The 16178-nt window shown below is 42.7% G+C and overlaps 1 long non-coding RNA gene across 1 annotated transcript; it reads left to right on the plus strand.

Annotated features, from left to right (window-relative positions):
* The first annotated feature begins 10443 nt into the window (after positions 1-10443).
* Positions 10444-12499, plus strand: LOC125553874 (uncharacterized). Its single transcript, XR_007304244.2, has 3 exons — positions 10444-10744; positions 10811-11061; positions 12297-12499. It is a non-coding gene; the product is annotated as an uncharacterized LOC125553874 (long non-coding RNA).
* Positions 12500-16178: the final 3679 nt, after the last annotated feature.

Below are 16178 nucleotides of genomic sequence, written 5' to 3' on the forward strand. Positions count from 1 at the left end.
GTGGCATCTTGTATATTTCGTCCATGGCTTCATGCACTCCTTATGGCGGCTTCAAAGTCCTGAAATCATCACTTGTAACTCCGTTCTTGATCCCCTTGCGCATGCCATCAACTCCATGCGTGTTCTTGCTCCAATGTTCATCCTTCTCCAAGCTAGGCCCTTCATTTGAAAGCAAAACAAATGTATCCAATTTAGGCAGCATGATAATCTCATGAACATTAGAATCATTACCAAGAAACGAAAGTACCTGGTAATTTAATTGGCGTGCGCGAGCTCTAGTAATTGGTCCAGTATATGTAACAGTAGGGGCTGTGGGTGTAACAATGGTATTGATGTCCTCATCATCCTCCCCTTCTTGAAATGAAGTCGTCCTCGACGCAGCTCATCTTCCTCACCCAAATAAGGCTTCAAATCTGCAATGTTAAAAGTGGGACTAACCCCAAAATCTGCAGGTAGCTCAAGTTTATATGCATTATCATTTATTTTCTCTAAAACCTTAAAAGGACCATCAGCACGTGGCATTAGCTTTGATTTGCGCAGATTAGGAAATCTATCTTTACGCAAATGTAACCAAACAAGATCTCTAGGTGCAAACACAACATGTTTTCTACCCTTATCTCCAGCAAGTTTATATTTAGCATTCATACGCTCAATGTTTTCCTTAGTTAACTCATGCATTTTTAAAATCAATTCAGAACGTTCTTTAGCATCAAAATTAACCTTCTCCGAAGATGGAAGAGGCAACAAATCAATAGGTGCACGAGGTAGGAAACCATACACAATTTCAAAAGGGCACATCTTAGTAGTAGAATGCAATGAACGATTATAAGCAAATTCAATATGAGGCAAGCATTCTTCCCACATTTTCTTGTTATTCTTCAAAACAGCCCTAAGCATAGTAGACAATGTTCTATTGACTACTTCAGTTTGTCCATCAGTTTGGGGGTGACAAGTAGTACTAAAAAGCAGCTTAGTCCCCAACTTAGCCCATAAACATCTCCAAAAGTGGCTAAGAAATTTAGTATCACGATCTGAAACAATAGTATTTGGCACACCATGTAAGCGAATAATTTCACGAAAGAACAAATCAGCAACATTAACAACATCATCGCTTTTATGACATGGTATAAAGTGTGCCATTTTCGAGAACCTATCCACGACAACAAATATGCTATCCCTCGCCTTCTTTGTTCTAGGTAAACCTAAAACAAAGTCCATAGATATATCCTCCCAAGGAACACTAGGTACAGGCAAAGGCATATATAAACCATGAGGATTGAGTCGTGACTTAGCTCTTTGACATGTAGTGCAGCGAGCAACAAAACGCTCAACATCCCGTCTCATCTTTGGCCAAAAGAAATGTGTAGCAAGTATATCCTCCGTCTTCTTGACGCCAAAGTGTCCCATTAATCCTCCTCCATGCGCCTCCTGCAACAACAAAAGACGAACGGAGCTAGCTGGAATGCATAGCTTGTTAGCACGAAACACAAATCCATCGTTAAGAACGAACTTGTTCCAAGTTCTCCCTTCCTTACAATTCTGCAATACATCTTTAAATTCAGCATCATTAACATATTGATCCTTGATGGTCTCCAAACCAAATATTTTAAAGTCAAGTTGTGAAAGCATAGTATAACGACAAGACAAGGCATCAGCAATAACATTTTCTTTACCCTTCTTGTGTTTAATCACATAAGGGAAAGTCTCAATGAATTCAACCCATTTAGCATGTCGACGGTTCAGTTTTGCTTGACTTTTAATGTGTTTCAAAGATTCATGATCAGAATGTATAACAAATTCCTTGGGCCATAAATAATGTTGCCATGTTTCTAAGGTCCGAACAAGAGCATATAATTCTTTATCATAAGTAGAATAGTTCAGACTTGGCCCACTCAATTTTTCAGAAAAGTATGCAACAGGTTTTCCATCTTGTAATAACACACCTCCTAATCCAATTCCACTAGCATTACATTCAAGCTCAAAAGTCTTATTGAAATTAGGAAGTTGGAGTGAAGGAGCATGTGTCAACTTATCTTTCAATACCGTGAAGGCTTCTTCCTGTGCGGTACCCCAAACAAAAGGTACATCCTTCTTTGTAAGCTCGTTGAGAGGTGCAGCAATGGTGCTGAAATCTCTCACAAAACGCCTATAAAAACCAGCGAGGCCAAGGAAACTCCTCACTTGTGTGACCGTTTTGGGCTGCGGCCAACTCTCAATAGCTTCAATCTTGGCTTTATCAACTTCAATTCCCTGTGGAGTAACAACATAGCCAAGAAAAGATACTCGGTCGGTGCAAAAGGTGCACTTTCCAAGGTTACCAAACAAACGTGCATCACGTAGAGCAATAAAAACAGCACGTAAATGTTCCAAATGTTCCTCCAAAGATTTGCTATAAATCAATATGTCATCAAAGTAAACTACCACAAATCGTCCAATGAAAGCACGTAAAACTTCGTTCATTAACCTCATGAAAGTACTAGGTGCATTAGTTAACCCAAAAGGCATGACTAACCACTCATATAATCCAAACTTAGTTTTAAATGCTGTTTTCCATTCATCTCCCAATTTCATACGAATTTGATGGTAACCACTACGCAAATCAACTTTGGAGAATATTGTAGAGCCACTCAATTCATCAAGCATATCATCTAGCCTAGGAATAGGATGACGATAACGAATAGTAATATTATTAATGCCTCTACAATCAACGCACATACGCGACGTACCATCCTTTTTCGGCACTAAAATGATAGGAACAGCACAAGGACTAAGGGATTCGCGTATATAACCTTTGTCGAGCAGTTCTTGTACTTGACGCATAATCTCCTTCGTCTCCTCTGGATTGGTACGGTATGGTGCACGGTTGGGTAATGATGCACCGGGAATTAAGTCAATTTGATGCTCAATCCCGCGAATAGGTGGTAATCCCGGTGGCACGTCTTGTGGAAAGACGTCGGCGAACTCCTGCAAAATGTTAGTGACAGCAGGAGGCAAAGAGGAAGGCACGTCCTCGAATGAAAATAATGCCTCTTTGCACACAAAAGCATAGCAAACAGATTTGCTAAAATCTAGATCATCAATATCAGATTTGGTGGCAAGTAAACATGCACTTTTCAACTTAATTTCAGAAGCAACACTAGATTGTTTATTATTATTAGGCTGCATTTGTTGCTCAAATTCTTTTGCCACAATCTGATTTTCACTCTTAGTTTTCTCCTGTTTTGCTTTATTAGCTCTATTAATATCATCTTTCAAAATGGAATCAAGAGTCATAGGAAGCAAAGTAATATTTTTATCCTTATGAACAAGAGTATACTGATTGTTTCTACCATGGTGAATAGAATTTTTATCAAATTGCCATGGTCTACCAAGTAATAAGGAACATGCTTGCATAGGTACCACATCACAATCAACATAATCAGCATATGTAGAGATACTAAAATGCACACGAACAGTACGTGTTACCTTAACCTTGCCGCTGTTGTTGAACCATTGGATGTAGTAAGGATGTGGATGTGGTCTTGTGGTGAGAGATAGCTTCTCCACCATCTCGATGCTAGCCAAGTTGTTGCAACTCCCTCCATCTATGATCACGCGAACAGAACGTTCCTTCACAACTCCGTTTGTATGGAACAAATTATGCCTCTGATTTTGCTCAGCTTGTGTAACCTGCACACTCAAAACACGTTGAGCAACTAAACAGTCATACCTGTCAGCATCTTCAGGAGCCATGTATTGCATCTCATGATCAGAATCGTCTCCACCGTGTTCGTCACGTGTAATAAGAGCCAAAGTCTCCTCATCATAGTCACTAGCGGACTCATACCCACCATCCTCAGTAACAATCATCACACGCTTAGATGGGCATTCTCTCGCATAATGACCTCCACCCTTGCAACGTCGACAAATAATATCATGTGTTTGCCCTGTTGATGCCATGGATGAAGAAGAGCTCTTTGCAGGCCCAGAAGGTGTGCTCTTGGCAGATAGTGGTGATTGTGCCTGCTTTATTGTATCACGGTTGGAGGTGGCAGCCGACGGAGGCGCCGGTGTAGCAGAACGTGTGGAAGTAGATGATGCACGTGGTGTCCATGAAGAAGGTCGACCTGCAGAAAAGTTAGTCCGCGCCAATGCCTGTCGATCCTGCACTTCACATTCAGCTTTACAAGCAAGATGGAATAAACGAGTGATATTAGTATACTCCTTATACTCTAGAATCGTCTGAATCTCTCTATTTAATCCACCCATAAAACGTGCAAGCATAGCTTCATTCTCCTCAACAATACCACATCTAATCATGCCAGTTTGTAATTCCTGATAATATTCTTCTACAGAATTTTTTCCCTGTCTTAAGCGCTGCAATTTTTGAAGTAATTCACGTTGATAATATGGTGGAACCCAACGAGTACGCATAGCAGTTTTCAAAGCAGCCCAAGTAGCAGGAATGGGATATAATCTACAATGCTCATACCACCAAACACATGCAAAACTAGTGAATGCACAAACAGCAGCAGGAACACGTCTCTCCTCGGGATATTGTAAACATGTAAAGCGTTGTTCAGTTTCTAACTCCCAAGTAAGATATATATCAGGAACATATCTACCCTCAAATGGTGGAATATTCAATTTTAGTTTAGGGAGATGGTCATGATCTCGTACCTGAGGGTGAGCCCTACCATTGCCATTATTTGCATGTGGACGACCTAATGGTTGCTGTGCTGGTGGTGGCACGTAGTTCTGATTTTGATCAACCTCATCCTCGTAATCGCCAGCAAAATCATCCTCCTCCGCATCAGCAGCAGGAGCCACAGAAGTACCAACAACAGCACCAACAGTTTGGCCAGGTGCAAGAGGGAGACGGCTCACTCGGCGGAGGGCTGTTTCACGATGTGTAGGTAGTCGTCGCTGTTGTTGTTGTTGTTGTTGTTGTTGTTGTTGCAGAGGTGCGTTAGGTGCAGCCGGTGGTGGTGGTGGAAGACGCGCGAGCAATTCATTAAACCTGTTATCGAGATTTGTTTCGAACGTCTTCTTCATGTCATCTATCTTCTCCATGGCCTCTTCAAATCTGTTTAGCACATCCTGCACCTGTCCATTCATCATTTGCTGAAATTTATCATGCAACTCCTGATTCGTCATGTTCTCCCAGTCAGTCTCGTCGGCTTGTGATCCTGCCATGGTTAGCAACAATAGAAAACACACAAGAATATGATCCTACAGAATACTAACAAGAGGTGGTGGTGGCGGGTGTCACAAATCCGTCAAGCAAATCTCAAATTCTGACCAGTTCTTACCCAGCAGCAGGCGGTGATCGGCAACCGTTGTAGTCAAAACTCTCAAAAGCTTGGATAGAGCGATTGCCAGGGAGAGTCAAACGCACGACGTAGAGGTATGTGGAGCTGGGAAGGCTTATAGTATGGTAGCAAAAAGGGTCAGCAATAATCAATTCAGAGATGCAAAGTTGAATAAACGCTCAACGACGGTACTGTGCTGGTCCTAGGCTAGACCGTGCTAGAGACGCGAGCCTAGAACACTAACAAAATCACGGCGCTGCACGTAAATAAGGGAAAAGCACACTCTGGAACTTTTTTTTCGCGTTTTTTTTTGCGCTCCTCTTTTTTTTTGCGCTCCTCTTTTTTTTGCGAAAAATTACTATAATGGCGAGTGTCTCAAAACTCTTCCCTCGTCAAACTGATAGAATGGGCACAAAATTTTTTTTTCACTTTTTTTTCGGAAATCAGGGCAGCGACGACGAAAAAGTGCGACAAAAAATCACTATGATGACACGTGGCTCAAAAGACTCAGAAAAGTCTAAAAATAGGATAGGGAAAAAATATTTTTGCCCGTGAAAATTTTGGCCTAAAAACTACCCGGGGGTCTCAGACTTTTTTTTTCCGAGACCTACGCAGGCAAGGAAACACGAATCGGAATTGAGATTGATCTCAAGAACAAACCTAATATGAGAAGAACTCGGATTGGTGGTGGATATATGGTTACAGATTGGTGGTGGTATATGGATACAGATTGGTGGTGGTATATGGATACGGATTGGTGGTGGTATATGGATACGGATTCAGAACGGTGGCGGATAAGCAATGGTGGTAGATGGGCGATGATGATGGTGCGGCGGCGGCGTGACAACTTATGACCAGAACTCGAAACTCTAAAAGACTAGACTCTAAGACCAGCAACTTGACACGACGATGCAACCGCAAATTCAACAAAGCAAAAACCCTAAAAAGATTATGCAAAGGCTCAGATTGGTTCGGATATGATGAACTAACCTTAATTTTTTTTGTGGCCTTTTCGTGGACTGTAGGTATGAAGAACAGACTCGATCGAATCTACGAAAAACTGTAAAAATCTCACCGAGCAACCTGGAAATCTGATACCACTTGATAGAGGCAAAGGTGTCCCGATGTTTCGATGAGATGGTGGCTATCGTTTTCTGTGGGAGTCGACCTTGACGATCCGACTACGAACGTGCGAGACGTCGCGCCTTAGCAATCGCTAAACCAACTTCCGAGGGGTTATTGACCACGCCGGAGCACGATCAACCTGACCACGAGGGCCTGTTTCCTGCGAGCAAACGAAGAACAAGCAAGAAACTGAGATTGCAAATCTGGATATTGCGAATATAAGATGAAAGCTTTATTGATCAAGGTGGGGTTCTGTGACGTCTTGGTCTGGTCGTTGGACACAAACGAAGTACGAGAAGTTGCAGCTATGGCGAACTTTTAATCTAAACAAAACCCAAAGTCTAAACGACGCCCTAAGGGCTGTATATATGGAGGAAGAGAGGGGAATTTCATGGCCCTTGAGGGTGGGGTCCGAAACCAACCCTAACTCTTGTTTCCCCACACATACGGACTCTAAAAATAGCCTATACTTAAGTATTTCGAAATTACATGGGCCTGGCCCATTAATAAGGTGACGCAGCACCTAGAATAGCCTATGGACGAATATTATGAAGTGGCATCTTGTATATTTCGTCCATGGCTTCATGCACTCCTTATGGCGGCTTCAAAGTCCTGAAATCATCACTTGTAACTCCATTCTTGATCCCCTTGCGCATGCCATCAACTCCATGCGTGTTCTTGCTCCAATGTTCATCCTTCTCCAAGCTAGGCCCTTCATTTGAAAGCAAAACAAATGTATCCAATTTAGGCAGCATGATAATCTCATGAACATTAGAATCATTACCAAGAAACAAAAGTACCTGGTAATTTAATTGGCGTGCGCGAGCTCTAGTAATTGGTCCAGTATATGTAACAGTAGGGGCTGTGGGTGTAACAATGGTATTGATGTCCTCATCAGTACATCCACTATCAAGAATCCAGTCTTTTCCTCTGAATATGTAGTTTCGAATATTTTCCATGAGGCTAAGATTCCTCATAATCTTCTCACATTCGATGTCGAATTCTTCATCATCATCATAATAGCCATGATCAATGTCATCATCATGCATGTAATCATCACCTAGTCAAGTGATGCGTTAGATTTGTGACCATGAAAATATGCAAGTTTATGAATTCTAATTGTTTCCGTGATAATGTTGCTAATAATGGTTCCAACATCACCCTTAGCACGGATATGGTCACGGAGCTTAATTAGAGATTCATTAGACTTAGGATCATTAGGCTTCATATTATAGAAAGAAATGGACTTATGAAGAATTCATTCAAATTTTTCAAGGAATAATTTGGAAAGCGTTCCTCAAGATAATTCCATATGGTGTATGCGCATTCAAAGTTTTGCAAGCAAACATGCACATTTCTAGGCAATCCTCTAATGATAAGATTGACGGTCCTAAGATTGCGAACCATGTCAAGATACTCATCGGGGGTAGGATGCAAAGGATCAATAGGAGGCACATAAGGGCTAAGAATAAACTTGCTCAAATTATATTCATTAAAGATCTCAAGCATTTCATTTTTCCAAGAGCCATAAAATTCCCCATCAAGAATAAGCACTCTATGTCTAATACTCCCGAACGTGGACTCATCCATCTTCCTCCAATGGTGATTAAACCAAAGCAATGGAGACCAAAGCTGTGATACCAATTGAATGATCAAGAAGGGGGGTCTAGAAGGGGGGAGGGATGATTAGACCCTTAACAAGTAAAGGTGGCAGTTTTTAAGATTCTTCAAGTTAAGGTTGATTTTGGCACATGTTAATGGGCACACAATACATTTTACTCAATCATAGCAAGAGTATGCGCAGCGAAAAGAGTAAAGCATGCACGTGCAAGAACGTAGAGGGATTGAAATTGGGGAGTGAAAACACAATGGAGACGTGGAGAATTTTTGGCATGGTTCCCATGGGTCGTGCTATGGTACATCCACGTTGATGGAGACTTCAACGCACGAAGGGCTCCACCCACGAAGGGTCCATGAAGAAGCATCATTGTCTATCCCACCATGGCCATCGTCCACGAAGGACTTGCCTCAAACGGGTAGATCTTCACGAAGTACGTGATCTCCTTGCCCTTACAAACATCTTGGTTCCACATCATGTCGGAGGCTCCCAAGCGACACCTAACCAATCTAGGAGACACCACTCCGCAAAAGGTAATAGACGACGTGTTGATGATGAACTACTTGCTCTTGTACTTAAAATGATAGTCTCCCCAACACCCAACTCTCTCTCACAGATTCGGCTATGGTGGAAGAAGGATTTGAGTGGAAAGCAACTTGGGTAAGGCTAGAAATCAAGGTTCAAATGGTAGGAATGGAATCTCTCAATCTTGACACATGAGTAGGTGGTTCTCTCACAGAAGATGAGTAGTGGAAGTGTAGGCATGTTCTCATGGCTCTCTTACTCAATAAGAGGGGGTGGAGGGGTATAAATAGCATCCACACAAAATCCAAACATTACACACTTTTGACCCAACTTGGTGGCATCGATGAGAAATCTCGATGGCACTGACATGTGTAAAAGATATGAACATTAGGAATCTCGATGGGACTGACTGGAACAACTTGGATGAACCGACGTGCAATGGTTAGAGCAAGCCTCGTTTCGGTGGCACCGATTGCATCAACTCGGTAGGACCGAAGTGAAGCAATAAGACAACAAAAAGGTTGGCATACCATCTTGGTGGGACCGATTGTAAATCTCGGCGGGACCAAAATAATTGCAACAAGGTTACAGAAGGTTTGCCAAGCATCTTGGTGGTACCATTGCAAAACTCGGTGAGACCGAAATAATTGCAACTAGTTAGAGAAGGTTGGGCATGTAAAACTAGTGGGACCAAGAACCTTATTGGTGGATCTGATTTGTTAGGGTTTGGTTGTGGCTATGTCCAAATGAATTTGGTGGGTCCGAATAGGGAAATTTCGGTGGGGACGAGTTGGAATGTAGGGTTTGGACATATTTGGATAGAGAAAGGGGATGAGGGTTTTGGAGCAATATCACTAAGCACTTGAGCAAATAGATCATAATCAAAACCCCATCCCCTTTTAATTGTATTGGCTTTCCTATGGACTCAATGTGATCTTGGATCACATAACCAAAAATATATAGTCTTGAGCTTTTGCCAATCCATGTCCTTAGCATTTTGAAGGGGGTCCACATTCTCTTGTCCTTGTCATGCCACTGTTGAACTTGTCTGAAATATACTAGATAAAACTATTAGTTCAGTATAAGATATGTTGACATTAATTACCAAACCACCAAGAGAGCACTTGTGCTTTCAACTTGCACCTAACGCGATCAAGAGAGTTGTCAATCCCCTTGAACTTGTTACTTGCAAGGATTAATTCTGATAGTGATAGATATATAAATGTAACATCCCAAATTTTGAAATTTAGAATGTTAAAAGAATTGCATTAAACATGCTTGTGTTGCTTGCTCCTTGCTCAAATTTAGTAGGATTTGAAAAAAATTGGGTTTTAATTGAATATTCAATTGAGAGGGAATAAGACGACTTTCCCAAATATTTAGTTGTCACTTATATTGGAGTTTGAGAATATCTAAAGTATTCAATGTATTTTCCAATTCAAAGAAAAAAATATGAGAGAAGGAAATATGACTCCTTCATTATAAACAAATGGGAAATGCTTTAATTTTTATTTGGATGTTTATTTGGAGTTCAAAAATATTTTATGGTACATTTATAGAGACCAAAATAAGTTTTAGAAAATAAAGTTACGCTTTTATTCTTTCTTTTTGACCTAGAAAAAATGTTCACTGTTTTCTATAGTGTTGGTATAATTTTATGTATGTTCTGTTATCTTTTTAGAAGTATTTTAGTATTATGTTTTACAAAACAAACTCCTATTCGAAGTTATTTGTTTAGCCAGTTTTTACTATTCACCTTGAGCCACACATGCACAGCCAGCGACAACCCATTTCTATACATCTCTGAGAGCGCTTGAGCAGCAGCATCACAACGATAGCAGGCCGGCCCATTTCGGCGTAGCAGAGCCCACCCCGCAACCTTTCTTTTGTTTTTTCTTTCTTCTCCTTGTGCCGCTGACATGGGGGTCCCCGGCCTCATCTCCTTCACTGGACGAACTCCCGCACACGCATGAGAGCTCCTCTATCCCTGATCCAAATTCTCCTTTTGAATCAGCCGACTTCTTGCCCTAGTGCATGCTGATGACCCTATATAAGATCACCAACCCCCCCCCCTCTGCAGATTTTTTTTGTTTCGCCGCCTCCCGTGCCCTAGAACGACACCCAGATCTCACCGGAGTTCGCCGCCGTCTGAAGCTTCTGTCGGTCGATTGCATCACCTCTGGAGGTTCCTAGCTTCTCCTCTTGCTTCCCCTTGGTCTCATCACTATACCAAACCTATTAGTTCTCGCAGGGAAGCAAACACTCGAGTGCTTCGAGCTCGCCCCAGCGAACACCCCACCACCTGAGCTCCAGCCACCCTCTATCGTCATCCCCGCTCGCCACCGACGCCGCTGAGGACGTCGTCGAGACCGCAGTAGAGCTCCGCGCCTCGTACGCTACCCGTCGGATTTTGGAGACCACTGGAGCAGCCACGACCATCGCCACCCGAGCCACCGCGCCGCCGTTTTGTACAAGTCCGACTGCCCTGCCCTTGTTTCTCCGGTGAGCCGCTCTTAACTGTCCAATCTTCATCCGACCGCTGAAATTAGGTCTCCTCTATTTTTTATTGCCGAATCGTTTTCCTTTAAGTTGCGGATGTTCACCGTTTAAGCCTCCTAGTGGACAGGTAATAGCTAGTAGAGTCGCGCCACGTGGCACATCCATAGCAGCCGTAGCAGTTCTTCCAGGAACGCTGTCATGGCATAAATTTTTTGGCCATATTTCATATCATATTTTCGTTTAGGTATATCTTGAGATCCGTAACTCCAAATTCACTGATTCTTTTTCCTATGTACTAGTAGTGACCGGGAGAGTACTGTAGATCCAAAACTTCACACTTTTGTTCTGTTTAAATTTGAATTTGCTCGAATTTGAATTTAACCTTTCGGAGGTCATATCTTTCAAACCTTAGATCCAAATTAGTTGATTCTTTTTGCATTGCGATCCTACTAGCATGCAGATAATATATACCTACTGATACGTTCTGTTATTTAAGTTTATTTGAGTTATTTGTTGTTGTCTTTATTGTGGTGTTATGTAAGTACGGTTTATTTATCAGTGCCTTCGTTAAACGTATAGATTGTCGTGAGTGTGAAGCGGATCACGACTAAGCATTACAGTACTTCAACACCGTTCATGGCAAGTTGTACTTTTGATTATGGTTATCCTATATTCTGCTATGCATGTGTACTTTTTATGCTATGATATATGTTTGGTTTGATTTGTGTATTCCATGTTGTCATATTCGTGGATCGTGTGCTTTATGTGATGTGTGATTAGCTTGTTGTGGTACGTGGACATGTGTCGAGTGATCCATGAAAGTTGCGAGTCTTTGTAGCTATAGGGTCAGGACTTTTCCTTAGGTGAATGCATCAATGGCTGAGCGCTCTATTGTCCCTAGAGAATGCGCCATGGCTAAGCACACTTGAGGTTTCGGGGCTTAAATCAGGTGAATGCGTTGATGGCTCAGTTATCTATTGTCCCTAGAGAATAAGCCATGACTGAGCGCACTTGAGATTTCTTGAAGATCTTTGTCATTCTTTTCTGTGGGTAATTGGTTGTGGTGTGTGAACCTTGATCAGTTAGTGGAGGTAGATGGAGACATCATTCTACATAACAACTTGACTGTATTGTCTTTCATACCTTGCATGTCGATGTAGGTTTGCTATATCATTATGTGTGATTTGCCAATACATTCAATATATTGACCCTTCAGGCTGTAACTTATCATGTTGCAGGATTTTCAGATGACCAATGAGATACAGTAGGGTCACGAATCTTCACTCAGCATTTTCACCAGCGGGCATTGATGGGACTCATCGTCTATTATGCTACATTTCCGCTGTTATTATTGAATAAAGCTAGGTATGTGCTACTCAGTTTGTAATACTTTATAAATTCTGGATCATACGTTTAGTAAATGATGCACTTGTTACTTTGATATTCCTATGTACTGTGTGCTAGCGAATGGATCCAGGGACTAGCGCGGTAAGCACAGAGACATCGAATCTTATCAGGTTCGGGTCGTTATAGATGGTATCAGAGAAGTGTGTTGACTGTAGGTCGTGACCCTAGAAAATGGATTTGAACAGCCATAGGAGTGGAAAAAATTATTTTATAACCCTTACTCAACTTGATAGTTTCATATTCTCGTACTCTTATCTTTTCTTTTCAATGTAGATGACCGTTGCATTTATATTAGTGTCTGTTGGGGAACGTAGCAGAAATTTAAAATTTTCCTACGTGTCACCAAGATCTATCTATGGAGAAACCAGCAACGAAGGGAAGGAGAGTGCATCTACATACCCTTGTAGATCGCTATGCAGAAGCGTTCAAGAGAACGGGGTTGAAGGAGTCGTACTCGTCGTGATCCAAATCACCAGAGATCCTAGTGCCGAACGGATGGCACCTCCGCGTTCAACACACGTACAGCCCGACAATGTCTCCCATGACTTGATCCAGCAAGGAGAGAGGGAGAGGTTGAGGAAGACTCCATCCAGCAGCAGCACAACGACGTGGTGGTGGTCGAGCGTGGTACTCCAGCAGGGCTTCGCCAAGCATCGCAAGAGACAAGGAGGGAGAGGGGTAGGTCTGCGCCAAGAAGGAGAGGAACTCGTGTGTCTTGGGCAGCCCAAACCTCAAGTATATATAGGGGGAGGGGAGGGGCTGCGCCCCCACCTAGGGTTCCCTCCCTAGGGGTGGCGGCAGCCCCCCAGATCCCATCTGGGTGGCGGCCACAAGGGGGAGAGGGGGAGGCGCACCTGGGGTGGGCCTTAGGGCCCATCTGCCCTAGGGTTTGCCCCCTTCCCTCTTGGAGGCGCCTTGGGCCTTGGTGGGGGGTCGCACCAGCCCACCTGGGGCTGGTCCCCTCCCACACTTGGCCCATGCAGCCCTCCGGGGCTGGTGGCCCCACTTGGTGGACCCCCGGACCCCTCCGGTGGTCCCGGTAAACTACGGGTAAAACCCGAAACTTTTCCGATGACCAAAACATGACTTCCCATATATAAATCTTTACCTCCGGACCATTCCGGAACTCCTCGTGACATCCGGGATATCATCCGGGACTCCGAACAACATTCGGTAACCACGTATATCTATTCCTTATAACCCTAGCGTCATCGAACCTTAAGTGTGTAGACCCTATGGGTTCGGGAACCATGCAGACATGACCGAGACGTTCTCCGGTCAATAACCAACAGCGGGATCTGGATACCCATGTTGGTTCCCACATGTTCCACGATGATCTCATCGGATGAACCACGATGTCGAGGATTCGATCAATCCCGTAGACAATTCCCTTTGTCTATCGGTATTCTACTTGCCCGAGATTCGATCGTCGGTATCCCGATACCTTGTTCAATCTCGTTACCGGCAAGTCTCTTTACTCGTTCCGTAACACATCATCCCGTGATCAACTCCTTGATCACATTGTGCACATTATGATGATTTCCTACCGAGTGGGCCCAGAGATACCTCTCCATCACACGGAGTGACAAATCTCAGTCTCGATTCGTGCCAACCCAACAGACACTTTCGGAGATACCTGTAGTGTACCTTTATAGCCACCCAGTTACGTTGTGACGTTTGGCACACACAAATTATTCCTACGGTATCTGGGAGTTGCACAATCTCATGGTCTAAGGAAATGATACTTGACATTAGAAAAGCTTTAGCATACGAACTACACGATCTTTGTGCTAGGCTTAGGATTGGGTCTTGTCCATCACATCATTCTCCCAATGATGTGATCCCGTTATCAACGACATCCAATGTCCATGGTCAGGAAACCGTAACCATCTATTGATCAACGAGCTAGTCAACTAGAGGCTTACTAGGGACATGGTGTTGTCTATGTATCCACACATGCATCTGAGTTTCCTATCAATACAATTCTAGCATGGATAATAAACGATTATCATGAACAAGGAAATATAATAATAATCAATTTATTATTGCCTCTAGGGCATATTTCCAACAGTCTCCCACTTGCACTAGAGTCAATAATCTAGTTCACATCGCCATGTGATTAACACTCACAGGTCACATCGCCATGTGACCAACATCCAAAGAGTTTACTAGTGTCACTAAACTAGTTCACATCATCATGTGATTAAGACTCAATGAGTTCTGGGTTTGATCATGTTTTGCTTGTGAGAGAGGTTTCAGTCAACGGGTCTGCAACATTCAGATCAGTATGTACTTCGCAAATCTCTAGGTCATATTATAAATGATGCTTCCACGCTCCACTTGGAGCTATTCCAAATGGTTGCTCCACTATACCTATCCGGTTTGCTACTCAGAGTCATTCAGATAGGTGTTAAAGCTTGCATCGATGTAACCCTTTACGCCGAACTCTTTATCACCTCCATAATCGAGAAACATGTCCTTATTACTCCAAGGACAATTTTTGACCGCTATCTAGTGATCCACTCCTGGATCACCTTTGTACCCTCTTGCCAGACATGTGGCAAGGCACACATCAGGTGCGGTACTCAGCATGGCATACCGTATAGAGCCTATGACAAAAGCATAGGGGACGACCTTCGTCCTTCCTCTTTCTTCTGCCGTGGTCGAGCTTTAAGTCTTAACTTCATACCTTACAACTCAGGCAAGAACTCCTTCTTTGACTGATCCATCTTGAACACCTTCAAGATCATGTCAAGGTATGTGCTCATTTGAAAGTACCATTTAGCGTTTTTGATCTATCCTCATAGATCTTGATGCTCAATGTTCAAGTAGCCTAATCCAGGTTTTCTATTGAAAAACACTTTTCAAATAACCCTGTATGCTTTCCAGAAATTATACATCATTTCTGATCCACAATATGTCAACAACATATACTCATCAGAAATTCTATAGTGCTCTCACTCACTTCTTCGGAAATACAAGTTTCTCATAAACTTTGTATACACCCAAAATCTTTGATCATCTCATCAAAGCATATATTCCAACTCTGAGATGCTTACTCCAGTCCTTAGAAGGATTGCTGGAGCTTTGCATACTTATTAGCATCTTTCAGGATTGACAAAACTTTCCGGTTGTATCACATACAACCTTTCCTCAAGAAAATCGTCGAGGAAACAATGTTTTGACATCCTATCTGCAAGATTTCATAAATAATGCAGTAATCACTAATATATTTCCAACAGACTCTTAGCATCGCTACGAGTGAGAAAGTCTCATCGTAGTCAACTCCTTGAACTTGTCGGAAAACATCTTAACGACAAGTCGAGCTTTTTTAATGGTGATACTTACCATCATTGTCCGTCTTCCTTTTAAAATCCATATGTACCTAACAGCCTTACGACCATCAAGTAGTTCTTCCAAAGTCTACACTTTGTTTTCATACATGGATCCTATCTCGGATTTTATGGCCTCGAGCCATTTATCGGAATCCGGGCCCACCATCGCTTCTCCATAGCTCATAGGTTCATTGTTGTCTAGCAACATGACTTCCAAGACAAGATTACGTACCACTCTGAAGTAGTACACATCCTTGTCATCCCACGAGGTTTGTTAGTGACTTGATCTAAAGTTTCATGATCACTATCATAAGCTTCCACTTCAATTGGTGTAGGTGCCACAGGAACAACTTCCTATGCCCTGCCGCACACTAGTTG

This window comes from Triticum urartu, chromosome 4A (assembly GCF_056163025.1).
Source record: "Triticum urartu cultivar PI428250 chromosome 4A, HENAU_Tu73, whole genome shotgun sequence".
In the NCBI taxonomy this organism is placed as follows: Eukaryota; Viridiplantae; Streptophyta; class Magnoliopsida; order Poales; family Poaceae; genus Triticum; species Triticum urartu.